This window comes from Hyla sarda, chromosome 1, assembly GCF_029499605.1.
Source record: "Hyla sarda isolate aHylSar1 chromosome 1, aHylSar1.hap1, whole genome shotgun sequence".
NCBI classification, from domain to species: Eukaryota; Metazoa; Chordata; class Amphibia; order Anura; family Hylidae; genus Hyla; species Hyla sarda.
In genome coordinates, this window is record NC_079189.1 from 191,664,059 (window position 1) to 191,691,002 (window position 26,944).

The 26,944-nt window shown below is 38.9% G+C and overlaps 48 non-coding genes across 48 annotated transcripts; 26 read left to right on the plus strand and 22 right to left on the minus strand.

Moving 5' to 3' along the window:
* Positions 1-883: 883 nt before the first annotated feature.
* TRNAF-GAA (transfer RNA phenylalanine (anticodon GAA)) lies at positions 884-956 on the minus strand. The gene has a single exon. It is a non-coding gene; the product is annotated as a tRNA-Phe (tRNA).
* A 150-nt stretch (positions 957-1,106) lies between these two features.
* On the plus strand, positions 1,107-1,189 carry TRNAL-CAG (transfer RNA leucine (anticodon CAG)). The gene has a single exon. It is a non-coding gene; the product is annotated as a tRNA-Leu (tRNA).
* Positions 1,190-3,310: 2,121 nt separating this feature from the next.
* Positions 3,311-3,383, minus strand: TRNAF-GAA (transfer RNA phenylalanine (anticodon GAA)). Its single transcript has one exon. It is a non-coding gene; the product is annotated as a tRNA-Phe (tRNA).
* A 153-nt stretch (positions 3,384-3,536) lies between these two features.
* On the plus strand, positions 3,537-3,619 carry TRNAL-CAG (transfer RNA leucine (anticodon CAG)). The gene has a single exon. It is a non-coding gene; the product is annotated as a tRNA-Leu (tRNA).
* A 469-nt stretch (positions 3,620-4,088) lies between these two features.
* TRNAF-GAA (transfer RNA phenylalanine (anticodon GAA)) lies at positions 4,089-4,161 on the minus strand. The gene has a single exon. It is a non-coding gene; the product is annotated as a tRNA-Phe (tRNA).
* Positions 4,162-4,309: 148 nt separating this feature from the next.
* TRNAL-CAG (transfer RNA leucine (anticodon CAG)) lies at positions 4,310-4,392 on the plus strand. Its single transcript has one exon. It is a non-coding gene; the product is annotated as a tRNA-Leu (tRNA).
* Positions 4,393-4,866: 474 nt separating this feature from the next.
* Positions 4,867-4,939, minus strand: TRNAF-GAA (transfer RNA phenylalanine (anticodon GAA)). The gene has a single exon. It is a non-coding gene; the product is annotated as a tRNA-Phe (tRNA).
* Positions 4,940-5,091: 152 nt separating this feature from the next.
* Positions 5,092-5,174, plus strand: TRNAL-CAG (transfer RNA leucine (anticodon CAG)). Its single transcript has one exon. It is a non-coding gene; the product is annotated as a tRNA-Leu (tRNA).
* Positions 5,175-5,975: 801 nt separating this feature from the next.
* Positions 5,976-6,058, plus strand: TRNAL-CAG (transfer RNA leucine (anticodon CAG)). Its single transcript has one exon. It is a non-coding gene; the product is annotated as a tRNA-Leu (tRNA).
* Positions 6,059-6,635: 577 nt separating this feature from the next.
* On the minus strand, positions 6,636-6,708 carry TRNAF-GAA (transfer RNA phenylalanine (anticodon GAA)). Its single transcript has one exon. It is a non-coding gene; the product is annotated as a tRNA-Phe (tRNA).
* Positions 6,709-6,861: 153 nt separating this feature from the next.
* Positions 6,862-6,944, plus strand: TRNAL-CAG (transfer RNA leucine (anticodon CAG)). Its single transcript has one exon. It is a non-coding gene; the product is annotated as a tRNA-Leu (tRNA).
* An 801-nt stretch (positions 6,945-7,745) lies between these two features.
* Positions 7,746-7,828, plus strand: TRNAL-CAG (transfer RNA leucine (anticodon CAG)). The gene has a single exon. It is a non-coding gene; the product is annotated as a tRNA-Leu (tRNA).
* A 576-nt stretch (positions 7,829-8,404) lies between these two features.
* TRNAF-GAA (transfer RNA phenylalanine (anticodon GAA)) lies at positions 8,405-8,477 on the minus strand. The gene has a single exon. It is a non-coding gene; the product is annotated as a tRNA-Phe (tRNA).
* A 153-nt stretch (positions 8,478-8,630) lies between these two features.
* On the plus strand, positions 8,631-8,713 carry TRNAL-CAG (transfer RNA leucine (anticodon CAG)). Its single transcript has one exon. It is a non-coding gene; the product is annotated as a tRNA-Leu (tRNA).
* Positions 8,714-9,290: 577 nt separating this feature from the next.
* On the minus strand, positions 9,291-9,363 carry TRNAF-GAA (transfer RNA phenylalanine (anticodon GAA)). The gene has a single exon. It is a non-coding gene; the product is annotated as a tRNA-Phe (tRNA).
* A 152-nt stretch (positions 9,364-9,515) lies between these two features.
* TRNAL-CAG (transfer RNA leucine (anticodon CAG)) lies at positions 9,516-9,598 on the plus strand. Its single transcript has one exon. It is a non-coding gene; the product is annotated as a tRNA-Leu (tRNA).
* Positions 9,599-10,175: 577 nt separating this feature from the next.
* TRNAF-GAA (transfer RNA phenylalanine (anticodon GAA)) lies at positions 10,176-10,248 on the minus strand. Its single transcript has one exon. It is a non-coding gene; the product is annotated as a tRNA-Phe (tRNA).
* A 152-nt stretch (positions 10,249-10,400) lies between these two features.
* TRNAL-CAG (transfer RNA leucine (anticodon CAG)) lies at positions 10,401-10,483 on the plus strand. The gene has a single exon. It is a non-coding gene; the product is annotated as a tRNA-Leu (tRNA).
* Positions 10,484-11,277: 794 nt separating this feature from the next.
* TRNAL-CAG (transfer RNA leucine (anticodon CAG)) lies at positions 11,278-11,360 on the plus strand. The gene has a single exon. It is a non-coding gene; the product is annotated as a tRNA-Leu (tRNA).
* Positions 11,361-11,937: 577 nt separating this feature from the next.
* Positions 11,938-12,010, minus strand: TRNAF-GAA (transfer RNA phenylalanine (anticodon GAA)). The gene has a single exon. It is a non-coding gene; the product is annotated as a tRNA-Phe (tRNA).
* A 154-nt stretch (positions 12,011-12,164) lies between these two features.
* On the plus strand, positions 12,165-12,247 carry TRNAL-CAG (transfer RNA leucine (anticodon CAG)). The gene has a single exon. It is a non-coding gene; the product is annotated as a tRNA-Leu (tRNA).
* Positions 12,248-12,836: 589 nt separating this feature from the next.
* On the minus strand, positions 12,837-12,909 carry TRNAF-GAA (transfer RNA phenylalanine (anticodon GAA)). The gene has a single exon. It is a non-coding gene; the product is annotated as a tRNA-Phe (tRNA).
* A 152-nt stretch (positions 12,910-13,061) lies between these two features.
* TRNAL-CAG (transfer RNA leucine (anticodon CAG)) lies at positions 13,062-13,144 on the plus strand. The gene has a single exon. It is a non-coding gene; the product is annotated as a tRNA-Leu (tRNA).
* Positions 13,145-14,997: 1,853 nt separating this feature from the next.
* On the minus strand, positions 14,998-15,070 carry TRNAF-GAA (transfer RNA phenylalanine (anticodon GAA)). Its single transcript has one exon. It is a non-coding gene; the product is annotated as a tRNA-Phe (tRNA).
* Positions 15,071-15,218: 148 nt separating this feature from the next.
* Positions 15,219-15,301, plus strand: TRNAL-CAG (transfer RNA leucine (anticodon CAG)). The gene has a single exon. It is a non-coding gene; the product is annotated as a tRNA-Leu (tRNA).
* A 567-nt stretch (positions 15,302-15,868) lies between these two features.
* On the minus strand, positions 15,869-15,941 carry TRNAF-GAA (transfer RNA phenylalanine (anticodon GAA)). Its single transcript has one exon. It is a non-coding gene; the product is annotated as a tRNA-Phe (tRNA).
* A 151-nt stretch (positions 15,942-16,092) lies between these two features.
* On the plus strand, positions 16,093-16,175 carry TRNAL-CAG (transfer RNA leucine (anticodon CAG)). The gene has a single exon. It is a non-coding gene; the product is annotated as a tRNA-Leu (tRNA).
* Positions 16,176-17,141: 966 nt separating this feature from the next.
* Positions 17,142-17,214, minus strand: TRNAF-GAA (transfer RNA phenylalanine (anticodon GAA)). Its single transcript has one exon. It is a non-coding gene; the product is annotated as a tRNA-Phe (tRNA).
* A 148-nt stretch (positions 17,215-17,362) lies between these two features.
* On the plus strand, positions 17,363-17,445 carry TRNAL-CAG (transfer RNA leucine (anticodon CAG)). Its single transcript has one exon. It is a non-coding gene; the product is annotated as a tRNA-Leu (tRNA).
* A 567-nt stretch (positions 17,446-18,012) lies between these two features.
* TRNAF-GAA (transfer RNA phenylalanine (anticodon GAA)) lies at positions 18,013-18,085 on the minus strand. The gene has a single exon. It is a non-coding gene; the product is annotated as a tRNA-Phe (tRNA).
* A 152-nt stretch (positions 18,086-18,237) lies between these two features.
* Positions 18,238-18,320, plus strand: TRNAL-CAG (transfer RNA leucine (anticodon CAG)). The gene has a single exon. It is a non-coding gene; the product is annotated as a tRNA-Leu (tRNA).
* A 577-nt stretch (positions 18,321-18,897) lies between these two features.
* TRNAF-GAA (transfer RNA phenylalanine (anticodon GAA)) lies at positions 18,898-18,970 on the minus strand. The gene has a single exon. It is a non-coding gene; the product is annotated as a tRNA-Phe (tRNA).
* Positions 18,971-19,123: 153 nt separating this feature from the next.
* TRNAL-CAG (transfer RNA leucine (anticodon CAG)) lies at positions 19,124-19,206 on the plus strand. Its single transcript has one exon. It is a non-coding gene; the product is annotated as a tRNA-Leu (tRNA).
* Positions 19,207-19,795: 589 nt separating this feature from the next.
* TRNAF-GAA (transfer RNA phenylalanine (anticodon GAA)) lies at positions 19,796-19,868 on the minus strand. Its single transcript has one exon. It is a non-coding gene; the product is annotated as a tRNA-Phe (tRNA).
* Positions 19,869-20,016: 148 nt separating this feature from the next.
* TRNAL-CAG (transfer RNA leucine (anticodon CAG)) lies at positions 20,017-20,099 on the plus strand. Its single transcript has one exon. It is a non-coding gene; the product is annotated as a tRNA-Leu (tRNA).
* A 567-nt stretch (positions 20,100-20,666) lies between these two features.
* On the minus strand, positions 20,667-20,739 carry TRNAF-GAA (transfer RNA phenylalanine (anticodon GAA)). The gene has a single exon. It is a non-coding gene; the product is annotated as a tRNA-Phe (tRNA).
* A 152-nt stretch (positions 20,740-20,891) lies between these two features.
* TRNAL-CAG (transfer RNA leucine (anticodon CAG)) lies at positions 20,892-20,974 on the plus strand. Its single transcript has one exon. It is a non-coding gene; the product is annotated as a tRNA-Leu (tRNA).
* A 576-nt stretch (positions 20,975-21,550) lies between these two features.
* TRNAF-GAA (transfer RNA phenylalanine (anticodon GAA)) lies at positions 21,551-21,623 on the minus strand. The gene has a single exon. It is a non-coding gene; the product is annotated as a tRNA-Phe (tRNA).
* Positions 21,624-21,775: 152 nt separating this feature from the next.
* On the plus strand, positions 21,776-21,858 carry TRNAL-CAG (transfer RNA leucine (anticodon CAG)). The gene has a single exon. It is a non-coding gene; the product is annotated as a tRNA-Leu (tRNA).
* Positions 21,859-23,122: 1,264 nt separating this feature from the next.
* Positions 23,123-23,205, plus strand: TRNAL-CAG (transfer RNA leucine (anticodon CAG)). The gene has a single exon. It is a non-coding gene; the product is annotated as a tRNA-Leu (tRNA).
* A 577-nt stretch (positions 23,206-23,782) lies between these two features.
* On the minus strand, positions 23,783-23,855 carry TRNAF-GAA (transfer RNA phenylalanine (anticodon GAA)). Its single transcript has one exon. It is a non-coding gene; the product is annotated as a tRNA-Phe (tRNA).
* Positions 23,856-24,007: 152 nt separating this feature from the next.
* On the plus strand, positions 24,008-24,090 carry TRNAL-CAG (transfer RNA leucine (anticodon CAG)). Its single transcript has one exon. It is a non-coding gene; the product is annotated as a tRNA-Leu (tRNA).
* Positions 24,091-24,667: 577 nt separating this feature from the next.
* Positions 24,668-24,740, minus strand: TRNAF-GAA (transfer RNA phenylalanine (anticodon GAA)). The gene has a single exon. It is a non-coding gene; the product is annotated as a tRNA-Phe (tRNA).
* Positions 24,741-24,891: 151 nt separating this feature from the next.
* On the plus strand, positions 24,892-24,974 carry TRNAL-CAG (transfer RNA leucine (anticodon CAG)). Its single transcript has one exon. It is a non-coding gene; the product is annotated as a tRNA-Leu (tRNA).
* A 567-nt stretch (positions 24,975-25,541) lies between these two features.
* TRNAF-GAA (transfer RNA phenylalanine (anticodon GAA)) lies at positions 25,542-25,614 on the minus strand. The gene has a single exon. It is a non-coding gene; the product is annotated as a tRNA-Phe (tRNA).
* A 148-nt stretch (positions 25,615-25,762) lies between these two features.
* Positions 25,763-25,845, plus strand: TRNAL-CAG (transfer RNA leucine (anticodon CAG)). Its single transcript has one exon. It is a non-coding gene; the product is annotated as a tRNA-Leu (tRNA).
* A 577-nt stretch (positions 25,846-26,422) lies between these two features.
* On the minus strand, positions 26,423-26,495 carry TRNAF-GAA (transfer RNA phenylalanine (anticodon GAA)). Its single transcript has one exon. It is a non-coding gene; the product is annotated as a tRNA-Phe (tRNA).
* A 152-nt stretch (positions 26,496-26,647) lies between these two features.
* Positions 26,648-26,730, plus strand: TRNAL-CAG (transfer RNA leucine (anticodon CAG)). Its single transcript has one exon. It is a non-coding gene; the product is annotated as a tRNA-Leu (tRNA).
* Positions 26,731-26,944: the final 214 nt, after the last annotated feature.

Consider the following 26,944-nt stretch of genomic DNA (forward strand, 5'->3'; position numbering starts at 1 on the left):
ACATAAGGAAACTGCCGAAACCCGGGACCTTTAGATCTTCAGTCTAACGCTCTCCCAACTGAGCTATTTCGGCTAATACACCTAGTTGACAGATGGTGGTGTAGGGCACAGTGTTGTAAAATGTCCCGAACGATAGGGATGTTTTTTCATGTGTTAAAACAACGGTTTTACAGCTCGCATGGCTTCTTTTTTTTGCATTGGTGGAGGTGTAATACAAAGCAAAGTCTGGATGGCCGAGCGGTCTAAGGCGCCGCGTTCAGGTCGCAGTCTCCTCTGGAGGCGTGGGTTCGATTCCCACTTCTGACAGATGTTTTTTATATAGAGACTAAAAATCTTCAAAAAATTTCAGAATGAAAACTACACACTGTACTGGCATGGAATGCTAACGGGATTTGTAAAATTATATTCACCACAATGCAACATAGGGCTTTTGAGGTATTTTACCTAAGCTGCCAAAACTCTAAACGCATAAACGATTTAACTCACTTTAGTGGATTTTGAGTTAAAATGAAACTGCTGAAACCAAGGATCAAAGCAGGGATATTTAGTCAAACGCTCTCCCAACAGAGCTAGTTCAGCTAACACACTTAGTGCATTGATGGTTGTGTAGATGGTTGTGTAGAGCACAGCATTGTAAGATGTCCCCAATAATAGGAATGGTTTTTCATGTGTAAAAATGTCTCTTTTTATAAAGAAAAATTAACTTCAAAATTTTCAAAATGAAAACCAAACACTGTACTGGCATGAAATGCTAACGGGATATGTAAAACAATTTTCTCCACAATGCAAAATAGTGCCTATGAGGTATATTAACTAAGCTGCTAAAACTCTAAACGCATCAACGACTTAACTTACTTCAGTTGATTTTGAGACATAAGGAAACTGCCGAAACCCGGGATCGAACCAGGGACCTTTAGATCTTCAGTCTAACGCTCTCCCAACTGAGCTATTTCGGCTAATACACCTAGTTGACAGATGGTGGTGTAGGGTACAGTGTTGTAAAATGTCCCCAACGATAGGGATGTTTTTTCATGTGTTAAAACAACGGTTTTACAGCTCGCATGGCTTCTTTTTTTTGCATTGGTGGAGGTGTACTACAAAGCAAAGTCAGGATGGCCAAGCGGTCTAAGGCGCTGCGTTCAGGTCGCAGTCTCCTCTGGAGGCGTGGGTTCGAATCCCACTTCTGACAGATGTTTTTTTATATAGAGACTAAAAATCTTCAAAAAATTTCAGAATGAAAACTACACACTGTACTGGCATGGAATGCTAACGGGATTTGTAAAATTATATTCACCACAATGCAACATAGGGTTTTGAGGTATTTTACCTAAGCTGCCAAAACTCTAAACGCATCAACGATTTAACTCACTTTAGTGGATTTTGAGTTAAAATGAAACTGCTGAAACCAAGGATCAAAGCAGGGATATTTAGTCAAACGCTCTCCCAACAGAGCTAGTTCAGCTAACACACTTAGTGCATTGATGGTTGTGTAGATGGTTGTGTAGAGCACAGCATTGTAAGATGTCCCCAATAATAGGAATGGTTTTTCATGTGTAAAAATGTCTCTTTTTATAAAGAAAAAAAAACTTCAAAATTTTCAAAATGAAAACCAAACACTGTACTGGCATGAAATGCTAACGGGATATGTAAAACAATTTTCTCCACAATGCAAAATAGTGCCTATGAGGTATATTAACTAAGCTGCTAAAACTCTAAACGCATCAACGACTTAACTTACTTCAGTTGATTTTGAGACATAAGGAAGCTGCCGAAACCCGGGATCGAACCAGGGACCTTTAGATCTTCAGTCTAACGCTCTCCCAACGGAGCTATTTCGGCTAATACATCTAGTTGACAGATGGTGGTGTAGGGCACAGTGTTGTAAAATGTCCCCAACGATAGGGATGTTTTTTCATGTGTTAAAACAACGGTCTAAGGCGCTGCGTTCAGGTCGCAGTCTCCTCTGGAGGCGTGGGTTCGAATCCCACTTCTGACAGATGTTTTTTATATAGAGACTAAAAATCTTCAAAAAATTTCAGAATGAAAACTACACACTGTACTGGCATGGAATGCTAACGGGATTTGTAAAATTATATTCACCACAATGCAACATAGGGTTTTGAGGTATTTTACCTAAGCTGCCAAAACTCTAAACGCATCAACGATTTAACTCACTTTAGTGGATTTTGAGTTAAAATGAAACTGCTGAAACCAAGGATCAAAGCAGGGATATTTAGTCAAACGCTCTCCCAACAGAGCTAGTTCAGCTAACACACTTAGTGCATTGATGGTTGTGTAGATGGTTGTGTAGAGCACAGCATTGTAAGATGTCCCCAATAATAGGAATGGTTTTTCATGTGTAAAAATGTCTCTTTTTATAAAGAAAAAAAAACTTCAAAATTTTCAAAATGAAAACCAAACACTGTACTGGCATGAAATCCACTAAAGTGAGTTAAATCGTTGATGCGTTTAGAGTTTTGGCAGCTTAGGTAAAATACCTCAAAAGCCCTATGTTGCATTGTGGTGAATATAATTTTACAAATCCCGTTAGCATTCCATGCTAACGGGAGTTAAAATGAAACTGCTGAAACCAAGGATCAAAGCAGTCAAACGCTCTCCCAACAGAGCTAGTTCAGCTAACACACTTAGTGCATTGACGGTTGTGTAGATGGTTGTGTAGAGCACAGCATTGTAAGATGTCCCCAATAATAGGAATGGTTTTTCATGTGTAAAAATGTCTCTTTTTATAAAGAAAAAAAAACTTCAAAATTTTCAGAATGAAAACCAAACACTGTACTGGCATGGAATGCTAACGGGATTTGTAAAATTATATGCACCACAATGCAACATAGGGCTTTTGAGGTATTTTACCTAAGCTGCCAAAACTCTAAACGCATCAACGATTTAACTCACTTTAGAGGATTTTGAGTTAAAATGAAACTGCTGAAACCAAGGATCAAAGCAGGGATATTTAGTCAAACGCTCTCCCAACAGAGCTAGTTCAGCTAACACACTTAGTGCATTGATGGTTGTGTAGATGGTTGTGTAGAGCACAGCATTGTAAGATGTCCCCAATAATAGGAATGGTTTTTCATGTGTAAAAATGTCTCTTTTTATAAAGAAAAAAAAACTTCAAAATTTTCAAAATGAAAATCAAACACTGTACTGGCATGAAATGCTAACGGGATATGTAAAACAATTTTCTCCACAATGCAAAATAGTGCCTATGAGGTATATTAACTAAGCTGCTAAAACTCTAAACGCATCAACGACTTAACTTACTTCAGTTGATTTTGAGACATAATGAAACTGCCGAAACCCGGGATCGAACCAGGGACCTTTAGATCTTCAGTCTAACGCTCTCCCAACTGAGCTATTTCGGCTAATACACCTAGTTGACAGATGGTGGTGTAGGGCACAGTGTTGTAAAATGTCCCCAACGATAGGGATGTGTTTTCATGTGTTAAAACAACGGTTTTACAGCTCGCATGGCTTCTTTTTTTTTTTGCATTGGTGGAGGTGTAATACAAAGCAAAGTCAGGATGGCCGAGCGGTCTAAGGCGCTGCGTTCAGGTCGCAGTCTCCTCTGGAGGCGTGGGTTCGAATCCCACTTCTGACAGATGTTTTTTATATAGAGACTAAAAATCTTCAAAAAATTTCAGAATGAAAACTACAAAACTCTAAACGCATCAACGATTTAACTCACTTTAGTGGATTTTGAGTTAAAATGAAACTGCTGAAACCAAGGATCAAAGCAGTCAAAAGCTCTCCCAACAGAGCTAGTTCAGCTAACACACTTAGTGCATTGACGGTTGTGTAGATGGTTGTGTAGAGCACAGCATTGTAAGATGTCCCCAATAATAGGAATGGTTTTTCATGTGTAAAAATGTCTCTTTTTATAAAGAAAAAAAAACTTCAAAATTTTCAAAATGAAAACCAAACACTGTACTGGCATGAAATGCTAACGGGATATGTAAAACAATTTTCTCCACAATGCAAAATAGTGCCTTGTTATTAACTAAGCTGCTAAAACTCTAAACGCATCAACGACTTAACTTACTTCAGTTGATTTTGAGACATAAGGAAACTGCCGAAACCCGGGATCGAACCAGGGACCTTTAGATCTTCAGTCTAACGCTCTCCCAACTGAGCTATTTCGGCTAATACACCGAGTTTACAGATGGTGGTGTAGGGCACAGTGTTGTAAAATGTCCCGAACGATAGGGATGTTTTTTCATGTGTTAAAACAACGGTTTTACAGCTCGCATGGCTTCTTTTTTGCATTGGTGGAGATGTAATACAAAGCAAAGTCAGGATGGCCGAGCGGTCTAAGGCGCTGCGTTCAGGTCGCAGTCTCCTCTGGAGGCGTAGGTTCGAATCCCACTTCTGACAGATGTTTTTTATATAGAGACTAAAAATCTTCAAAAAATTTCAGAATGAAAACTACAAAACTCTAAACGCATCAACGATTTAACTCACTTTAGTGGATTTTGAGTTAAAATGAAACTGCTGAAACCAAGGATCAAAGCAGTCAAAAGCTCTCCCAACAGAGCTAGTTCAGCTAACACACTTAGTGCATTGACGGTTGTGTAGATGGTTGTGTAGAGCACAGCATTGTAAGATGTCCCCAATAATAGGAATGGTTTTTCATGTGTAAAAATGTCTCTTTTTATAAAGAAAAAAAAACTTAAAAATTTTCAAAATGAAAACCAAACACTGTACTGGCATGAAATGCTAGCGGGATATGTAAAACAATTTTCTCCACAATGCAAAATATTGCCTATGAGGTATATTAACTAAGCTGCTAAAACTCTAAACGCATCAACGACTTAACTTACTTCAGTTGATTTTGAGACATAAGGAAACTGCCGAAACCCGGGATTGAACCAGGGACCTTTAGATCTTCAGTCTAACGCTCTCCCAACTGAGCTATTTCGGCTACTACACCTAGTTGACAGATGGTGGTGTAGGGCACAGTGTTGTAAAATGTCCCCAACGATAGGGATGTTTTTTCATGTGTTAAAACAACGGTTTTACAGCTCGCATGGCTTCTTTTTTTTTTGCATTGGTGGAGGTGTAATACAAAGCAAAGTCAGGATGGCCGAGCGGTCTAAGGCGCTGCGTTCAGGTCGCAGTCTCCTCTGGAGGCGTGGGTTTGAATCCCACTTCTGACAGATGTTTTTTATATAGAGACTAAAAATCTTCAAAAAATTTCAGAATGAAAACTACACACTGTAATGGCATGGAATGCTAACGGGATTTGTAAAATTATATTCACCACAATGCAACATAGGGTTTTGAGGTATTTTACCTAAGCTGCCAAAACTCTAAACGCATCAACGATTTAACTCACTTTAGTGGATTTTGAGTTAAAATGAAACTGCTGAAACCAAGGATCAAAGCAGGGATATTTAGTCAAACGCTCTCCCAACAGAGCTAGTTCAGCTAACACACTTAGTGCATTGATGGTTGTGTAGATGGTTGTGTAGAGCACAGCATTGTAAGATGTCCCCAATAATAGGAATGGTTTTTCATGTGTAAAAATGTCTCTTTTTATAAAGAAAAAAAAACTTCAAAATTTTCAAAATGAAAACCAAACACTGTACTGGCATGAAATGCTAACGGGATATGTAAAACAATTTTCTCCACAATGCAAAATAGTGCCTTTGAGGTATATTAACTAAGCTGCTAAAACTCTAAACGCATCAACGACTTAACTTACTTCAGTTGATTTTGAGACATAAGGAAACTGCCGAAACCCGGGATCGAGCCAGGGACCTTTAGATCTTCAGTCTAACGCTCTCCCAACTGAGCTATTTCGGCTAATACACCTAGTTGACAGATGGTGGTGTAGGGCACAGTGTTGTAAAATGTCCCCAACGATAGGGATGTTTTTTCATGTGTTAAAACAACGGTTTTACAGCTCGCATGGCTTCTTTTTTTTTTGCATTGGTGGAGGTGTAATACAAAGCAAAGTCAGGATGGCCGAGCGGTCTAAGGCGCTGCGTTCAGGTCGCAGTCTCCTCTGGAGGCGTGGGTTCGAATCCCACTTCTGACAGATGTTTTTTATATAGAGACTAAAAATCTTCAAAAAATTTCAGAATGAAAACTACACACTGTACTGGCATGGAATGCTAACGGGATTTGTAAAATTATATTCACCACAATGCAACATAGGGTTTTGAGGTATTTTACCTAAGCTGCCAAAACTCTAAACGCATCAACGATTTAACTCACTTTAGTGGATTTTGAGTTAAAATGAAACTGCTGAAACCAAGGATCAAAGCAGGGATATTTAGTCAAACGCTCTCCCAACAGAGCTAGTTCAGCTAACACACTTAGTGCATTGATGGTTGTGTAAGATGGTTGTGTAGAGCACAGCATTGTAAGATGTCCCCAATAATAGGAATGGTTTTTCATGTGTAAAAATGTCTCTTTTTATAAAGAAAAAAAAACTTCAAAATTTTCAAAATGAAAACCAAACACTGTACTGGCATGAAATGCTAACGGGATATGTAAAACAATTTTCTCCACAATGCAAAATAGTGCCTTTGAGGTATATTAACTAAGCTGCTAAAACTCTAAACGCATCAACGACTTAACTTACTTCAGTTGATTTTGAGACATAAGGAAACTGCCGAAACCCGGGATCGAACCAGGGACCTTTAGATCTTCAGTCTAACGCTCTCCCAACTGAGCTATTTCGGCTAATACACCTAGTTGACAGATGGTGGTGTAGGGCACAGTGTTGTAAAATGTCCCCAACGATAGGGATGTTTTTTCATGTGTTAAAACAACGGTTTTACAGCTCGCATGGCTTCTTTTTTTTTTTGCATTGGTGGAGGTGTAATACAAAGCAAAGTCAGGATGGCCGAGCGGTCTAAGGCGCTGCGTTCAGGTCGCAGTCTCCTCTGGAGGCGTGGGTTCGAATCCCACTTCTGACAGATGTTTTTTATATAGAGACTAAAAATCTTCAAAAAATTTCAGAATGAAAACTACACACTGTACTGGCATGGAATGCTAACGGGATTTGTAAAATTATATTCACCACAATGCAACATAGGGTTTTGAGGTATTTTACCTAAGCTGCCAAAACTCTAAACGCATCAACGATTTAACTCACTTTAGTGGATTTTGAGTTAAAATGAAACTGCTGAAACCAAGGATCAAAGCAGGGATATTTAGTCAAACGCTCTCCCAACAGAGCTAGTTCAGCTAACACACTTAGTGCATTGATGGTTGTGTAGATGGTTGTGTAGAGCACAGCATTGTAAGATGTCCCCAATAATAGGAATGGTTTTTCATGTGTAAAAATGTCTCTTTTTATAAAGAAAAAAAAAATTCAAAATTTTCAAAATGAAAACCAAACACTGTACTGGCATGAAATGCTAACGGGATATGTAAAACAATTTTCTCCACAATGCAAAATAGTGCCTTTGAGGTATATTAACTAAGCTGCTAAAACTCTAAACGCATCAACGACTTAACTTACTTCAGTTGATTTTGAGACATAAGGAAACTGCCGAAACCCGGGATCGAACCAGGGACCTTTAGATCTTCAGTCTAACGCTCTCCCAACTGTGCTATTTCGGCTAATACACCTAGTTGACAGATGGTGGTGTAGGGCACAGTGTTGTAAAATGTCCCCAACGATAGGGATGTTTTTTCATGTGTTAAAACAACGGTTTTACAGCTCGCATGGCTTCTTTTTTTTTTGCATTGGTGGAGGTGTAATACAAAGCAAAGTCAGGATGGCCGAGCGGTCTAAGGCGCTGCGTTCAGGTCGCAGTCTCCTCTGGAGGCGTGGGTTCGAATCCCACTTCTGACAGATGTTTTTTATATAGAGACTAAAAATCTTCAAAAAATTTCAGAATGAAAACTACACACTGTACTGGCATGGAATGCTAACGGGATTTGTAAAATTATATTCACCACAATGCAACATAGGGTTTTGAGGTATTTTACCTAAGCTGCCAAAACTCTAAACGCATCAACGATTTAACTCACTTTAGTGGATTTTGAGTTAAAATGAAACTGCTGAAACCAAGGATCAAAGCAGGGATATTTAGTCAAACGCTCTCCCAACAGAGCTAGTTCAGCTAACACACTTAGTGCATTGATGGTTGTGTAGATGGTTGTGTAGAGCACAGCATTGTAAGATGTCCCCAATAATAGGAATGGTTTTTCATGTGTAAAAATGTCTCTTTTAATAAAGAAAAAAAAACTTCAAAATTTTCAAAATGAAAACCAAACACTGTACTGGCATGAAATGCTAACGGGATATGTAAAACAATTTTCTCCACAATGCAAAATAGTGCCTTTGAGGTATATTAACTAAGCTGCTAAAACTCTAAACGCATCAACGACTTAACTTACTTCAGTTGATTTTGAGACATAAGGAAACTGCCGAAACCCGGGATCGAACCAGGGACCTTTAGATCTTCAGTCTAACGCTCTCCCAACTGAGCTATTTCGGCTAATACACCTAGTTGACAGATGGTGGTGTAGGGCACAGTGTTGTAAAATGTCCCCAACGATAGGGATGTTTATTCATGTGTTAAAACAACGGTTTTACAGCTCGCATGGCTTCTTTTTTTTTTTGCATTGGTGGAGGTGTAATACAAAGCAAAGTCAGGATGGCCGAGCGGTCTAAGGCGCTGCGTTCAGGGCGCAGTCTCCTCTGGAGGCGTGGGTTCGAATCCCACTTCTGACAGATGTTTTTTATATAGAGACTAAAAATCTTCAAAAAATTTCAGAATGAAAACTACACACTGTACTGGCATGGAAAGCTAACGGGATTTGTAAAATTATATTCACCACAATGCAACATAGGGCTTTTGAGGTATTTTACCTAAGCTGCCAAAACTCTAAACGCATCAACGATTTAACTCACTTTAGTGGATTTTGAGTTAAAATGAAACTGCTGAAACCAAGGATCAAAGCAGGGATATTTAGTCAAACGCTCTCCCAACAGAGCTAGTTCAGCTAACACACTTAGTGCATTGATGGTTGTGTAGATGGTTGTGTAGAGCACAGCATTGTAAGATGTCCCCAATAATAGGAATGGTTTTTCATGTGTAAAAATGTCTCTTTTTATAAAGAAAAAAAAACTTCAAAATTTTCAAAATGAAAACCAAACACTGTACTGGCATGAAATGCTAACGGGATATGTAAAACAATTTTCTCCACAATGCAAAATAGTGCCTATGAGGTATATTAACTAAGCTGCTAAAACTCTAAACGCATCAACGACTTAACTTACTTCAGTTGATTTTGAGACATAAGGAAACTGCCGAAACCCGGGATCGAACCAGGGACCTTTAGATCTTCAGTCTAACGCTCTCCCAACTGAGCTATTTCGGCTAATACACCTAGTTGACAGATGGTGGTGTAGGGCACAGTGTTGTAAAATGTCCCCAACGATAGGGATGTTTTTTCATGTGTTAAAACAACGGTTTTACAGCTCGCATGGCTTCTTTTTTTTTTGCATTGGTGGAGGTGTAATACAAAGCAAAGTCAGGATGGCCGAGCGGTCTAAGGCGCTGCGTTCAGGTCGCAGTCTCCTCTGGAGGTGTGGGTTCGAATCCCACTTCTGACAGATGTTTTTTATATAGAGACTAAAAATCTTCAAAAAATTTCAGAATGAAAACTACACACTGTACTGGCATGGAATGCTAACGGGATTTGTAAAATTATATTCACCACAATGCAACATAGGGCTTTTGAGGTATTTTACCTAAGCTGCCAAAACTCTAAACGCATCAGCGATTTAACTCACTTTAGTGGATTTTGAGTTAAAATGAAACTGCTGAAACCAAGGATCAAAGCAGGGATATTTAGTCAAACGCTCTCCCAACAGAGCTAGTTCAGCTAACACACTTAGTGCATTGATGGTTGTGTAGATGGTTGTGTAGAGCACAGCATTGTAAGATGTCCCCAATAATAGGAATGGTTTTTCATGTGTAAAAATGTCTCTTTTTATAAAGAAAAAAAAACTTCAAAATTTTCAAAATGAAAACCAAACACTGTACTGGCATGAAATGCTAACGGGATATGTAAAACAATTTTCTCCACAATGCAAAATAGTGCCTATGAGGTATATTAACTAAGCTGCTAAAACTCTAAACGCATCAACGACTTAACTTACTTCAGTTGATTTTGAGACATAAGGAAACTGCCGAAACCCGGGATCGAACCAGGGACCTTTAGATCTTCAGTCTAACGCTCTCCCAACTGAGCTATTTCGGCTAATACACCTAGTTGACAGATGGTGGTGTAGGGCACAGTGTTGTAAAATGTCCCCAACGATAGGGATGTTTTTTCATGTGTTAAAACAACGGTTTTACAGCTCGCATGGCTTCTTTTTTTTTTGCATTGGTGGAGGTGTAATACAAAGCAAAGTCAGGATGGCCGAGCGGTCTAAGGCGCTGCGTTCAGGTCGCAGTCTCCTCTGGAGGTGTGGGTTCGAATCCCACTTCTGACAGATGTTTTTTATATAGAGACTAAAAATCTTCAAAAAATTTCAGAATGAAAACTACACACTGTACTGGCATGGAATGCTAACGGGATTTGTAAAATTATATTCACCACAATGCAACATAGGGCTTTTGAGGTATTTTACCTAAGCTGCCAAAACTCTAAACGCATCAGCGATTTAACTCACTTTAGTGGATTTTGAGTTAAAATGAAACTGCTGAAACCAAGGATCAAAGCAGGGATATTTAGTCAAACGCTCTCCCAACAGAGCTAGTTCAGCTAACACACTTAGTGCATTGATGGTTGTGTAGATGGTTGTGTAGAGCACAGCATTGTAAGATGTCCCCAATAATAGGAATGGTTTTTCATGTGTAAAAATGTCTCTTTTTATAAAGAAAAAAAAACTTCAAAATTTTCAAAATGAAAACCAAACACTGTACTGGCATGAAATGCTAACGGGATATGTAAAACAATTTTCTCCACAATGCAAAATAGTGCCTATGAGGTATATTAACTAAGCTGCTAAAACTCTAAACGCATCAACGACTTAACTTACTTCAGTTGATTTTGAGACATAAGGAAACTGCCGAAACCCGGGATCGAACCAGGGACCTTTAGTCTAACGCTCTCCCAACTGAGCTATTTCGGCTAATACACCTAGTTGACAGATGGTGGTGTAGGGCACAGTGTTGTAAAATGTCGCTAACGATAGGGATGTTTTTTCATGTGTTAAAACAACGGTTTTACAGCTCGCATGGCTTCTTTTTTTTTTGCATTGGTGGAGGTGTAATACAAAGCAAAGTCAGGATGGCCGAGCGGTCTAAGGCGCTGCGTTCAGGTCGCAGTCTCCTCTGGAGGCGTGGGTTCGAATCCCACTTCTGACAGATGTTTTTTATATAGAGAATAAAAATCTTCAAAAAATTTCAGAATGAAAACTACACACTGTACTGGCATGGAATGCTAACGGGATTTGTAAAATTATATTCACCACAATGCAACATAGGGCTTTTGAGGTATTTTACCTAAGCTGCCAAAACTCTAAACGCATCAACGATTTAACTCACTTTAGTGGATTTTGAGTTAAAATGAAACTGCTGAAACCAAGGATCAAAGCAGGGATATTTAGTCAAACGCTCTCCCAACAGAGCTAGTTCAGCTAACACACTTAGTGCATTGATGGTTGTGTAGATGGTTGTGTAGAGCACAGCATTGTAAGATGTCCCCAATAATAGGAATGGTTTTTCATGTGTAAAAATGTCTCTTTTTATAAAGAAAAAAAAACTTCAAAATTTTCAAAATGAAAACCAAACACTGTACTGGCATGAAATGCTAACGGGATATGTAAAACAATTTTCTCCACAATGCAAAATAGTGCCTTTGAGGTATATTAACTAAGCTGCTAAAACTCTAAACGCATCAATGACTTAACTTACTTCAGTTGATTTTGAGACATAAGGAAACTGCCGAAACCCGGGATCGAACCAGGGACCTTTAGATCTTCAGTCTAACGCTCTCCCAACTGAGCTATTTCGGCTAATACTCCTAGTTGACAGATGGTGGTGTAGGGCACAGTGTTGTAAAATGTCCCCAACGATAGGGATGTTTTTTCATGTGTTAAAACAACGGTTTTACAGCTCGCATGGCTTCTTTTTTTTTTTCGCATTGGTGGAGGTGTAATACAAAGGAAAGTCAGGATGGCCGAGCGGTCTAAGCCGCTGCGTTCAGGTCGCAGTCTCCTATGGAGGCGTGGGTTCGAATCCCACTTCTGACAGATGTTTTTTATATAGAGACTAAAAATCTTCAAAAAATTTCAGAATGAAAACTACACACTGTACTGGCATGGAATGCTAACGGGATTTGTAAAATTATATTCACCACAATGCAACATAGGGTTTTTGAGGTATTTTACCTAAGCTGCCAAAACTCTAAACGCATCAACGATTTAACTCACTTTAGTGGATTTTGAGTTAAAATGAAACTGCTGAAACCAAGGATCAAAGCAGGGATATTTAGTCAAACGCTCTCCCAACAGAGCTAGTTCAGCTAACACACTTAGTGCATTGATGGTTGTGTAGATGGTTGTGTAGATGGTTGTGTAGAGCACAGCATAGTAAGATGTCCCCAATAATAGGAATGGTTTTTCATGTGTAAAAATGTCTCTTTTTATAAAGAAAAAAAAACTTCAAAATTTTCAAAATGAAAACCAAACACTGTACTGGCATGAAATGCTAACGGGATATGTAAAACAATTTTCTCCACAATGCAAAATAGTGCCTATGAGGTATATTAACTAAGCTGCTAAAACTCTAAACGCATCAACGACTTAACTTACTTCAGTTGATTTTGAGACATAAGGAAACTGCCGAAACCTGGGATCAAACCAGGGACCTTTAGATCTTCAGTCTAACGCTCTCCCAACTGAGCTATTTCGGCTAATACACCTAGTTGACAGATGGTGGTGTAGGGCACAGTGTTGTAAAATGTCCCCAACGATAGGGATGTTTTTTCATGTGTTAAAACAACGGTTTTACAGCTCGCATGGCTTCTTTTTTTTTTGCATTGGTGGAGGTGTAATACAAAGCAAAGTCAGGATGGCCGAGCGGTCTAAGGCGCTGCGTTCAGGTCGCAGTCTCCTCTGGAGGCGTGGGTTCGAATCCCACTTCTGACAGATGTTTTTTATATAGAGACTAAAAATCTTCAAAAAATTTCAGAATGAAAACTACACACTGTACTGGCATGGAATGCTAACGGGATTTGTAAAATTATATTCACCACAATGCAACATAGGGCTTTTGAGGTATTTTACCTAAGCTGCCAAAACTCTAAACGCATCAACGATTTAACTCACTTTAGTGGATTTTGAGTTAAAATGAAACTGCTGAAACCAAGGATCAAAGCAGGGATATTTAGTCAAACGCTCTCCCAACAGAGTTAGTTCAGCTAACACACTTAGTGCATTGATGGTTGTGTAGATGGTTGTGTAGAGCACAGCATTGTAAGATGTAAATTTCTGAATGAAAACTACACACTGTACTGGCATGGAATGCTAATGGGATTTGTAAAATTATATTCACCACAATGCAACATAGGGCTTTTGAGGTATTTTACCTAAGCTGCCAAAACTCTAAACGCATCAACGATTTAACTCACTTTAGTGGATTTTGAGTTAAAATGAAACTGCTGAAACCAAGGATCAAAGCAGTCAAACGCTCTCCCAACAGAGCTAGTTCAGCTAACACACTTAGTGCATTGACGGTTGTGTAGATGGTTGTGTAGAGCACAGCATTGTAAGATGTCCCCAATAATAGGAATGGTTTTTCATGTGTAAAAATGTCTCTTTTTATAAAGAAAAAAAAACTTCAAAATTTTCAAAATGAAAACCAAACACTGTACTGGCATGAAATGCTAACCGGATATGTAAAAAAAAATGTCTCTTTTTATAAAGAAAAAAAAACTTCAAAATTTTCAAAATGAAAACCAAACACTGTACTGGCATGAAATGCTAACGGGATATGTAAAACAATTTTCTCCACAATGCAAAATAGTGCCTTTGAGGTATATTAACTAAGCTGCTAAAACTCTAAACGCATCAACGACTTAACTTACTTCAGTTGATTTTGAGACATAAGGAAACTGCCGAAACCCGGGACCGAACCAGGGACCTTTAGATCTTCAGTCTAACGATCTCCCAACTGAGCTATTTCGGCAAATACACCTAGTTGACAGATGGTGGTGTAGGGCACAGTGTTGTAAAATGTCCCCAACGATAGGGATGTTTTTTCATGTGTTAAAACAACGGTTTTACAGCTCGCATGGCTTCTTTTTTTTTTTCGCATTGGTGGAGGTGTAATACAAAGGAAAGGCAGGATGGCCGAGCGGTCTAAGCCGCTGCGTTCAGGTCGCAGTCTCCTATGGAGGCGTGGGTTCGAATCCCACTTCCGACAGATGTTTTTTATATAGAGACTAAAAATCTTCAAAAAATTTCAGAATGAAAACTACACACTGTACTGGCATGGAATGCTAACGGGATTTGTAAAATTATATTCACCAGAATGCAACATAGGGTTTTTGAGGTATTTTACCTAAGCTGCCAAAACTCTAAACGCATGAACGATTTAACTCACTTTAGTGGATTTTGAGTTAAAATGAAACTGCTGAAACCAAGGATCAAAGCAGGGATATTTAGTCAAACGCTCTCCCAACAGAGCTAGTTCAGCTAACACACTTAGTGCATTGATGGTTGTGTAGATGGTTGTGTAGAGCACAGCATAGTAAGATGTCCCCAATAATAGGAATGGTTTTTCATGTGTAAAAATGTCTCTTTTTATAAAGAAAAAAAAACTTCAAAATTTTCAAAATGAAAACCAAACACTGTACTGGCATGAAATGCTAACCGGATATGTAAAACAATTTTCTCCACAATGCAAAATAGTGCCTTTGAGGTATATTAACTAAGCTGCTAAAACTCTAAACGCATCAACGACTTAACTTACTTCAGTTGATTTTGAGACATAAGGAAACTGCCGAAACCTGGGATCAAACCAGGGACCTTTAGATCTTCAGTCTAACGCTCTCCCAACTGAGCTATTTCGGCTAATACACCTAGTTGACAGATGGTGGTGTAGGGCACAGTGTTGTAAAATGTCCCCAACGATAGGGATGTTTTTTCATGTGTTAAAACAACGGTTTTACAGCTCGCATGGCTTCTTTTTTGCATTGGTGGAGATGTAACACAAAGCAAAGTCAGGATGGCCGAGCGGTCTAAGTCGCTGCGTTCAGGTCGCAGTCTCCTCTGGAGGCGTGGGTTCGAATCCCACTTCTGACAGATGTTTTTTATATAGAGACTAAAAATCTTCAAAAAATTTCTGAATGAAAACTACACACTGTACTGGCATGGAATGCTAACGGGATTTGTAAAATTATATTCACCACAATGCAACATAGGGCTTTTGAGGTATTTTACCTAAGCTGCCAAAACTCTAAACGCATCAACGATTTAACTCACTTTAGTGGATTTTGAGTTAAAATGAAACTGCTGAAACCAAGGATCAAAGCAGTCAAACGCTCTCCCAACAGAGCTAGTTTAGCTAACACACTTAGTGCATTGACGGTTGTGTAGATGGTTGTGTAGAGCACAGCATTGTAAGATGTCCCCAATAATAGGAATGGTTTTTCATGTGTAAAAATGTCTCTTTTTATAAAGAAAAAAAAACTTCAAAATTTTCAAAATGAAAACCAAACACTGTACTGGCATGAAATGCTAACGGGATATGTAAAACAATTTTCTCCACAATGCAAAATAGTGCCTTTGAGGTATATTAACTAAGCTGCTAAAACTCTAAACGCATCAACGACTTAACTTACTTCAGTTGATTTTGAGACATAAGGAAACTGCCGAAACCCGGGATCGAACCAGGGACCTTTAGATCTTCAGTCTAACGCTCGCCCAACTGAGCTATTTCGGCTAATACACCTAGTTGACAGATGGTGGTGTAGGGCACAGTGTTGTAAAATGTCCCCAACGATAGGGATGTTTTTTCATGTGTTAAAACAACGGTTTTACAGCTCGCATGGCTTCTTTTTTTTCGCATTGGTGGAGGTGTAATACAAAGGAAAGTCAGGATGGCCGAGCGGTCTAAGGCGCTGCGTTCAGGTCGCAGTCTCCTCTGGAGGCGTGGGTTCGAATCCCACTTCTGACAGATGTATTTTATATAGAGACTAAAAATCTTCAAAAAATTTCAGAATGAAAACTACACACTGTACTGGCATGGAATGCTAACGGGATTTGTAAAATTATATTCACCACAATGCAACATAGGGCTTTTGAGGTATTTTACCTAAGCTGCCAAAACTCTAAACGCATCAACGATTTAACTCACTTTAGTGGATTTTGAGTTAAAATGAAACTGCTGAAACCAAGGATCAAAGCAGGGATATTTAGTCAAACGCTCTCCCAACAGAGCTAGTTCAGCTAACACACTTAGTGCATTGATGGTTGTGTAGATGGTTGTGTAGAGCACAGCATTGTAAGATGTAAATTTCTGAATGAAAACTACACACTGTACTGGCATGGAATGCTAACGGGATTTGTAAAATTATATTCACCACAATGCAACATAGGGCTTTTGAGGTATTTTACCTAAGCTGCCAAAACTCTAAACGCATCAACGATTTAACTCACTTTAGTGGATTTTGAGTTGAAATGAAACTGCTGAAACCAAGGATCAAAGCAGTCAAACGCTCTCCCAACAGAGCTAGTTCAGCTAACACACTTAGTGCATTGACGGTTGTGTAGATGGTTGTGTAGAGCACAGCATTGTAAGATGTCCCCAATAATAGGAATGGTTTTTCATGTGTAAAAATGTCTCTTTTTATAAAGAAAAAAAAACTTCAAAATTTTCAAAATGAAAACCAAACACTGTACTGGCATGAAATGCTAACCGGATATGTAAAAAAAAATGTCTCTTTTTATAAAGAAAAAAAAACTTCAAAATTTTCAAAATGAAAACCAAACACTGTACTGGCATGAAATGCTAACGGGATATGTAAAACAATTTTCTCCACAATGCAAAATAGTGCCTTTGAGGTATATTAACTAAGCTGCTAAAACTCTAAACGCATCAACGACTTAACTTACTTCAGTTGATTTTGAGACATAAGGAAACTGCCCAAACCCGGGATCGAACCAGGGACCTTTAGATCTTCAGTCTAACGCTCTCCCAACTGAGCTATTTCGGCAAATACACCTAGTTGACAGATGGTGGTGTAGGGCACAGTGTTGTAAAATGTCCCCAACGATAGGGATGTTTTTTCATGTGTTAAAACAACGGTTTTACAGCTCGCATGGCTTCTTTTTTGCATTGGTGGAGATGTAAAACAAAGCAAAGTCAGGATGGCCGAGCGGTCTAAGTCGCTGCGTTCAGGTCGCAGTCTCCTCTGGAGGCGTGGGTTCGAATCCCACTTCTGACAGATGTTTTTTATATAGAGACTAAAAATCTTCAAAAAATTTCTGAATGAAAACTACACACTGTACTGGCATGGAATGCTAACGGGATTTGTAAAATTATATTCACCACAATGCAACATAGGGCTTTTGAGGTATTTTACCTAAGCTGCCAAAACTCTAAACGCATCAACGATTTAACTCACTTTAGTGGATTTTGAGTTAAAATGAAACTGCTGAAACCAAGGATCAAAGCAGTCAAACGCTCTCCCAACAGAGCTAGTTTAGCTAACACACTTAGTGCATTGACGGTTGTGTAGATGGTTGTGTAGAGCACAGCATTGTAAGATGTCCCCAATAATAGGAATGGTTTTTCATGTGTAAAAATGTCTCTTTTTATAAAGAAAAAAAAACTTCAAAATTTTCAAAATGAAAACCAAACACTGTACTGGCATGAAATGCTAACGGGATATGTAAAACAATTTTCTCCACAATGCAAAATAGTGCCTTTGAGGTATATTAACTAAGCTGCTAAAACTCTAAACGCATCAACGACTTAACTTACTTCAGTTGATTTTGAGACATAAGGAAACTGCCGAAACCCGGGATCGAACCAGGGACCTTTAGATCTTCAGTCTAACGCTCTCCCAACTGAGCTATTTCGGCTAATACACCTAGTTGACAGATGGTGGTGTAGGGCACAGTGTTGTAAAATGTCCCCAACGATAGGGATGTTTTTTCATGTGTTAAAACAACGGTTTTACAGCTCGCATGGCTTCTTTTTTTTTCGCATTGGTGGAGGTGTAATACAAAGGAAAGTCAGGATGGCCGAGCGGTCTAAGGCGCTGCGTTCAGGTCGCAGTCTCCTCTGGAGGCGTGGGTTCGAATCCCACTTCTGACAGATGTATTTTATATAGAGACTAAAAATCTTCAAAAAATTTCAGAATGAAAACTACACACTGTACTGGCATGGAATGCTAACGGGATTTGTAAAATTATATTCACCACAATGCAACATAGGGCTTTTGAGGTATTTTACCTAAGCTGCCAAAACTCTAAACGCATCAACGATTTAACTCACTTTAGTGGATTTTGAGTTAAAATGAAACTGCTGAAACCAAGGATCAAAGCAGGGATATTTAGTCAAACGCTCTCCCAACAGAGCTAGTTCAGCTAACACACTTAGTGCATTGATGGTTGTGTAGATGGTTGTGTAGAGCACAGCATTGTAAGATGTCCCCAATAATAGGAATGGTTTTTCATGTGTAAAAATGTCTCTTTTTATAAAGAAAAAAAAACTTCAAAATTTTCAAAATGAAAACCAAACACTGTACTGGCATGAAATGCTAACGGGATATGTAAAACAATTTTCTCCACAATGCAAAATAGTGCCTTTGAGGTATATTAACTAAGCTGCTAAAACTCTAAACGCATCAACGACTTAACTTACTTCAGTTGATTTTGAGACATAAGGAAACTGCCGAAACCCGGGATCGAACCAGGGACCTTTAGATCTTCAGTCTAACGCTCTCCCAACTGAGCTATTTCGGCAAATACACCTAGTTGACAGATGGTGGTGTAGGGCACAGTGTTGTAAAATGTCCCCAACGATAGGGATGTTTTTTTATGTGTTAAAACAACGGTTTTACAGCTCGCATGGCTTCTTTTTTTTTTCGCATTGGTGGAGGTGTAATACAAAGGAAAGTCAGGATGGCCGAGCGGTCTAAGCCGCTGCGTTCAGGTCGCAGTCTCCTATGGAGGCGTGGGTTCGAATCCCACTTCTGACAGATGTTTTTTATATAGAGACTAAAAATCTTCAAAAAATTTCAGAATGAAAACTACACACTGTACTGGCATGGAATGCTAACGGGATTTGTAAAATTATATTCACCACAATGCAACATAGGGTTTTTGAGGTATTTTACCTAAGCTGCCAAAACTCTAAACGCATCAACGATTTAACTCACTTTAGTGGATTTTGAGTTAAAATGAAACTGCTGAAACCAAGGATCAAAGCAGGGATATTTAGTCAAACGCTCTCCCAACAGAGCTAGTTCAGCTAACACACTTAGTGCATTGATGGTTGTGTAGATGGTTGTGTAGATGGTTGTGTAGAGCACAGCATAGTAAGATGTCCCCAATAATAGGAATGGTTTTTCATGTGTAAAAATGTCTCTTTTTATAAAGAAAAAAAAACTTCAAAATTTTCAAAATGAAAACCAAACACTGTACTGGCATGAAATGCTAACGGGATATGTAAAACAATTTTCTCCACAATGCAAAATAGTGCCTATGAGGTATATTAACTAAGCTGCTAAAACTCTAAACGCATCAACGACTTAACTTACTTCAGTTGATTTTGAGACATAAGGAAACTGCCGAAACCTGGGATCAAACCAGGGACCTTTAGATCTTCAGTCTAACGCTCTCCCAACTGAGCTATTTCGGCTAATACACCTAGTTGACAGATGGTGGTGTAGGGCACAGTGTTGTAAAATGTCCCCAACGATAGGGATGTTTTTTCATGTGTTAAAACAACGGTTTTACAGCTCGCATTGCTTCTTTTTTGCATTGGTGGAGATGTAAAACAAAGCAAAGTCAGGATGGCCGAGCGGTCTAAGTCGCTGCGTTCAGGTCGCAGTCTCCTCTGGAGGCGTGGGTTCGAATCCCACTTCTGACAGATGTTTTTTATATAGAGACTAAAAATCTTCAAAAAATTTCTGAATGAAAACTACACACTGTACTGGCATGGAATGCTAACGGGATTTGTAAAATTATATTCACCACAATGCAACATAGGGCTTTTGAGGTATTTTACCTAAGCTGCCAAAACTCTAAACGCATCAACGATTTAACTCACTTTAGTGGATTTTGAGTTAAAATGAAACTGCTGAAACCAAGGATCAAAGCAGTCAAACGCTCTCCCAACAGAGCTAGTTTAGCTAACACACTTAGTGCATTGACGGTTGTGTAGATGGTTGTGTAGAGCACAGCATTGTAAGATGTCCCCAATAATAGGAATGGTTTTTCATGTGTAAAAATGTCTCTTTTTATAAAGAAAAAAAAACTTCAAAATTTTCAAAATGAAAACCAAACACTGTACTGGCATGAAATGCTAACGGGATATGTAAAACAATTTTCTCCACAATGCAAAATAGTGCCTATGAGGTATATTAACTAAGCTGCTAAAACTCTAAACGCATCAACGACTTAACTTACTTCAGTTGATTTTGAGACATAAGGAAACTGCCGAAACCCGGGATCGAACCAGGGACCTTTAGATCTTCAGCCTAACGCTCTCCCAACTGAGCTATTTCGGCTAATACACCTAGTTGACAGATGGCGGTGTAGGGCACAGTGTTGTAAAATGTCCCCAACGATAGGGATGTTTTTTCATGTGTTAAAACAACGGTTTTACAGCTCGCATGGCTTCTTTTTTTTTCGCATTGGTGGAGGTGTAATACAAAGGAAAGTCAGGATGGCCGAGCGGTCTAAGGCGCTGCGTTCAGGTCGCAGTCTCCTCTGGAGGCGTGGGTTCGAATCCCACTTCTGACAGATGTTTTTTATATAGAGACTAAAAATCTTCAAAAAATTTCGGAATGAAAACTACACACTGTACTGGCATGGAATGCTAACGGGATTTGTAAAATTATATTCACCACAATGCAACATAGGGCTTTTGAGGTATTTTACCTAAGCTGCCAAAACTCTAAACGCATCAACGATTTAACTCACTTTAGTGGATTTTGAGTTAAAATGAAACTGCTGAAACCAAGGATCAAAGCAGGGATATTTAGTCAAACGCTCTCCCAACAGAGCTAGTTCAGCTAACACACTTAGTGCATTGATGGTTGTGTAGATGGTTGTGTAGAGCACAGCATTGTAAGATGTCCCCAATAATAGGAATGGTTTTTCATGTGTAAAAATGTCTCTTTTTATAAAGAAAAAAAACTTCAAAATTTTCAAAATGAAAACCAAACACTGTACTGGCATGAAATGCTAACCGGATATGTAAAACAATTTTCTCCACAATGCAAAATAGTGCCTTTGAGGTATATTAACTAAGCTGCTAAAACTCTAAACGCATCAACGACTTAACTTACTTCAGTTGATTTTGAGACATAAGGAAACTGCCGAAACCCGGGATCGAACCAGGGACCTTTAGATCTTCAGCCTAACGCTCTCCCAACTGAGCTATTTCGGCTAATACACCTAGTTGACAGATGGCGGTGTAGGGCACAGTGTTGTAAAATGTCCCCAACGATAGGGATGTTTTTTCATGTGTTAAAACAACGGTTTTACAGCTCGCATGGCTTCTTTTTTTTTTGCATTGATGGAGGTGTAATATAAAGCAAAGTCAGGATGGCCGAGCGGTCTAAGGCGCTGCGTTCAGGTCGCAGTCTCCTCTGGAGGCGTGGGTTCGAATCCCACTTCTGACAGATGTTTTTTATATAGAGACTAAAAATCTTCAAAAAATTTCGGAATGAAAACTACACACTGTACTGGCATGGAATGCTAACGGGATTTGTAAAATTATATTCACCACAATGCAACATAGGGCTTTTGAGGTATTTAACCTAAGCTGCCAAACTCTAAACGCATCAACGATTTAACTCACTTTAGTGGATTTTGAGTTAAAATGAAACTGCTGAAACCAAGGATCAAAGCAGGGATATTTAGTCAAACGCTCTCCCAACAGAGCTAGTTTAGCTAACACACTTAGTGCATTGATGGTTGTGTAGATGGTTGTGCAGAGCACAGCATTGTAAGATGTCCCCAATAATAGGAATGGTTTTTCATGTGTAAAAATGTCTCTTTTTATAAAGAAAAAAAAACTTCAAAATTTTCAAAATGAAAACCAAACACTGTACTGGCATGAAATGCTAACGGGATATGTAAAACAATTTTCTCCACAATGCAAAATAGTGCCTATGAGGTATATTAACTAAGCTGCTAAAACTCTAAACGCATCAACGACTTAACTTACTTCAGTTGATTTTGAGACATAAGGAAACTGCCAAAACCCAACCAGGGACCTTTAGATCTTCAGTCTAACGCTCTCCCAACTGAGCTATTTCGGCTAATACACCTAGTTGACAGTAGTGTTGAGCGGCATAGGCCATATTCGAATTCGCGAATATTCGCGAATATATGGACGAATATTCGTCATATATTCGCGAATATTCGCATATTCGTTATGTCCTAGTTTTATTTTCGCATATGCGAATATTCGTGTATGCGAAATTCGCGAATGCGAAAATTAACATAAGTGAATATTGGCATATGCAAAGTTAACACGTGCGAAAATTCGCATATGCGAAAATTAGATATTCGAATTTTCGCACGCCAGTCTCACATAGTAGTATTACAGTCTTCTTTACACCACACAAGCTGGAAGCAGAGAGGGATGATCACTGTGAAGAAAAAAAAAAAAAAAAAAAAAAAAAAAAACAATATTCGTAATTACGAATATATAGCGCTATATTCGCGAAATTCGCGAATTCGCGAATATGCGATATTCGCGAATAATATTCGAATTGCGAATATTCGCGAGCAACACTAGTTGACAGATGGTGGTGTAGGGCACAGTGTTGTAAAATGTCCCCAACGATAGGGATGTTTTTTCATGTGTTAAAACAACGGTTTTACAGCTCGCATGGCTTCTTTTTTTTTCGCATTGGTGGAGGTGTAATACAAAGGAAAGTCAGGATGGCCGAGCGGTCTAAGGTGCTGCGTTCAGGTCGCAGTCTCCTCTGGAGGCGTGGGTTCGAACCCCACTTCTGACAGATGTTTTTTATATAGAGACTAAAAATCTTCAAAAAATTTCGGAATGAAAACTACACACTGTACTGGCATGGAATGCTAACGGGATTTGTAAAATTATATTCACCACAATGCAACATAGGGCTTTTGAGGTATTTTACCTAAGCTGCCAAAACTCTAAACGCATCAACGATTTAACTCACTTTAGTGGATTTTGAGTTAAAATGAAACTGCTGAAACCAAGGATCAAAGCAGGGATATTTAGTCAAACGCTCTCCCAACAGAGCTAGTTCAGCTAACACACTTAGTGCATTGATGGTTGTGTAGATGGTTGTGTAGAGCACAGCATTGTAAGATGTCCCCAATAATAGGAATGGTTTTTCATGTGTAAAAATGTCTCTTTTTATAAAGAAAAAAAAACTTCAAAATTTTCAAAATGAAAACCAAACACTGTACTGGCATGAAATGCTAACGGGATATGTAAAACAATTTTCTCCACAATGCAAAATAGTGCCTATGAGGTATATTAACTAAGCTGCTAAAACTCTAAACGCATCAACGACTTAACTTACTTCAGTTGATTTTGAGACATAAGGAAACTGCCGAAACCCGGGATCAAACCAGGGACCTTTAGATCTTCAGTCTAACGCTCTCCCAACTGAGCTATTTCGGCTAATACACCTAGTTGACAGATGGTGGTGTAGGGCACAGTGTTGTAAAATGTCCCCAACGATAGGGATGTTTTTTCATGTGTTAAAACAACGGTTTTACAGCTTGCATGGCTTCTTTTTTTTTTGCATTGGTGGAGGTGTAAAACAAAGCAAAGTCAGGATGGCCGAGCGGTCTAAGGCGCTGCGTTCAGGTCGCAGTCTCCTCTGGAGGCGTGGGTTCGAATCCCACTTCTGACAGATGTTTTTTATATAGAGACTAAAAATCTTCAAAAAATTTCAGAATGAAAACTACACACTGTACTGGCATGGAATGCTAACGGGATTTGTAAAATTATATTCACCACAATGCAACATAGGGCTTTTGAGGTATTTTACCTAAGCTGCCAAAACTCTAAACGCATCAACGATTTAACTCACTTTAGTGGATTTTGAGTTAAAATGAAACTGCTGAAACCAAGGATCAAAGCAGGGATATTTAGTCAAACGCTCTCCCAACAAAGCTAGTTCAGCTAACACACTTATTGCATTGACGGTTGTGTAGATGGTTGTGTAGAGCACAGCATTGTAAGATGTCCCCAATAATAGGAATGGTTTTTCATGTGTAAAAATGTCTCTTTTTATAAAGAAAAAAAAACTTCAAAATTTTCAAAATGAAAACCAAACACTGTACTGGCATGAAATGCTAACCGGATATGTAAAACAATTTTCTCCACAATGCAAAATAGTGCCTTTGAGGTATATTAACTAAGCTGCTAAAACTCTAAACGCATCAACGACTTAACTTACTTCAGTTGATTTTGAGACATAAGGAAACTGCCAAAACCCGGGATCGAACCAGGGACCTTTAGATTTTCAGTCTAACGCTCTCCCAACTGAGCTATTTCGGCTAAAACAACTAGTTGACAGATGGTGGTGTAGGGCACAGTGTTGTAAAATGTCCCCAACGATAGGGATGTTTTTTCATGTGTTAAAACAACGGTTTTACAGCTCGCATGGCTTCTTTTTTTTTGCATTGGTGGAGGTGTAATAAAAAGCAAAGTCAGGATGGCCGAGCGGTCTAAGGCGCTGCGTTCAGGTCGCAGTCTCCTCTGGAGGCGTGGGTTCGAATCCCACTTCTGACAGATGTTTTTTATATAGAGACTAAAAATCTTCAAAAAATTTCAGAATGAAAACTACACACTGTACTGGCATGGAATGCTAACGGGATTTGTAAAATTATATTCACCACAATGCAACATAGGGCTTTTGAGGTATTTTACCTAAGCTGCCAAAACTCTAAACGCATCAACGATTTAACTCACTTTAGTGGATTTTGAGTTAAAATGAAACTGCTGAAACCAAGGATCAAAGCAGTCAAACGCTCTCCCAACAGAGCTAGTTCAGCTAACACACTTAGTGCATTGACGGTTGTGTAGATGGTTGTGTAGAGCACAGCATTGTAAGATGTCCCCAATAATAGGAATGGTTTTTCATGTGTAAAAATGTCTCTTTTTATAAAGAAAAAAAAAATTCAAAATTTTCAAAATGAAAACCAAACACTATACTGGCATGAAATGCTAACCGGATATGTAAAACAATTTTCTCCACAATGCAAAATAGTGCCTTTGAGGTATATTAACTAAGCTGCTAAAACTCTAAACGCATCAACGACTTAACTTACTTCAGTTGATTTTGAGACATAAGGAAACTGCCGAAACCCGGGATCGAACCAGGGACCTTTAGATCTTCAGTCTAACACTCTCCCAACTGAGCTATTTCGGCTAATACACCTAGTTGACAGATGGTGGTGTAGGGCACAGTGTTGTAAAATGTCCCCAACGATAGGGATGTTTTTTCATGTGTTAAAACAACGGTTTTACAGCTCGCATGGCTTCTTTTTTGCATTGGTGGAGGTATAATACAAAGCAAAGTCAGGATGGCCGAACGGTCTAAGGCGCTGTGTTCAGGTCGCAGTCTCCTCTGGAGGCGTGGGTTCGAATCCCACTTCTGACAGATGTTTTTTATATAGAGACTAAAAATCTTCAAAAAATTTCAGAATGAAAACTACACACTGTACTGGCATGGAATGCTAACGGGATTTGTAAAATTATATTCACCACAATGCAACATAGGGCTTTTGAGGTATTTTACCTAAGCTGCCAAAACTCTAAACGCATCAACGATTTAACTCACTTTAGTGGATTTTGAGTTAAAATGAAACTGCTGAAACCAAGGATCAAAGCAGGGATATTTAGTCAAACGCTCTCCCAACAGAGCTAGTTCAGCTAACACACTTAGTGCATTGATGGTTGTGTAGATGGTTGTGTAGAGCACAGCATTGTAAGATGTCCCCAATAATAGGAATGGTTTTTCATGTGTAAAAATGTCTCTTTTTATAAAGAAAAAAAAACTTGAAAATTTTCAAAATGAAAACCAAACACTGTACTGGCATGAAATGCTAACGGGATATGTAAAACAATTTTCTCCACAATGCAAAATAGTGCCTATGAGGTATATTAACTAAGCTGCTAAAACTCTAAACGCATCAACGACTTAACTTACTTCAGTTGATTTTGAGACATAAGGAAACTGCCGAAACCCGGGATCGAACCAGGGACCTTTAGATCTTCAGTCTAACGCTCTCCCAACTGAGCTATTTCGGCTAATACACCTAGTTGACAGATGGTGGTGTAGGGCACAGTGTGGTAAAATGTCCCCAACGATAGGGATGTTTTTTCATGTGTTAAAACAACGGTTTTACAGCTCGCATGGCTTCTTTTTTTTTTGCATTGGTGGAGGTGAAATACAAAGCAAAGTCAGGATGGCCGAGCGGTCTAAGGCGCTGCGTTCAGGTCGCAGTCTCCTCTGGAGGCGTGGGTTCGAATCCCACTTCTGACAGATGTTTTTTATATAGAGACTAAAAATCTTCAAAAAATTTCAGAATGAAAACTACACACTGTACTGGCATGGAATGCTAACGGGATTTGTAAAATTATATTCACCACAATGCAACATAGGGCTTTTGAGGTATTTTACCTAAGCTGCCAAAACTCTAAACGCATCAACGATTTAACTCACTTTAGTGGATTTTGAGTTAAAATGAAACTGCTGA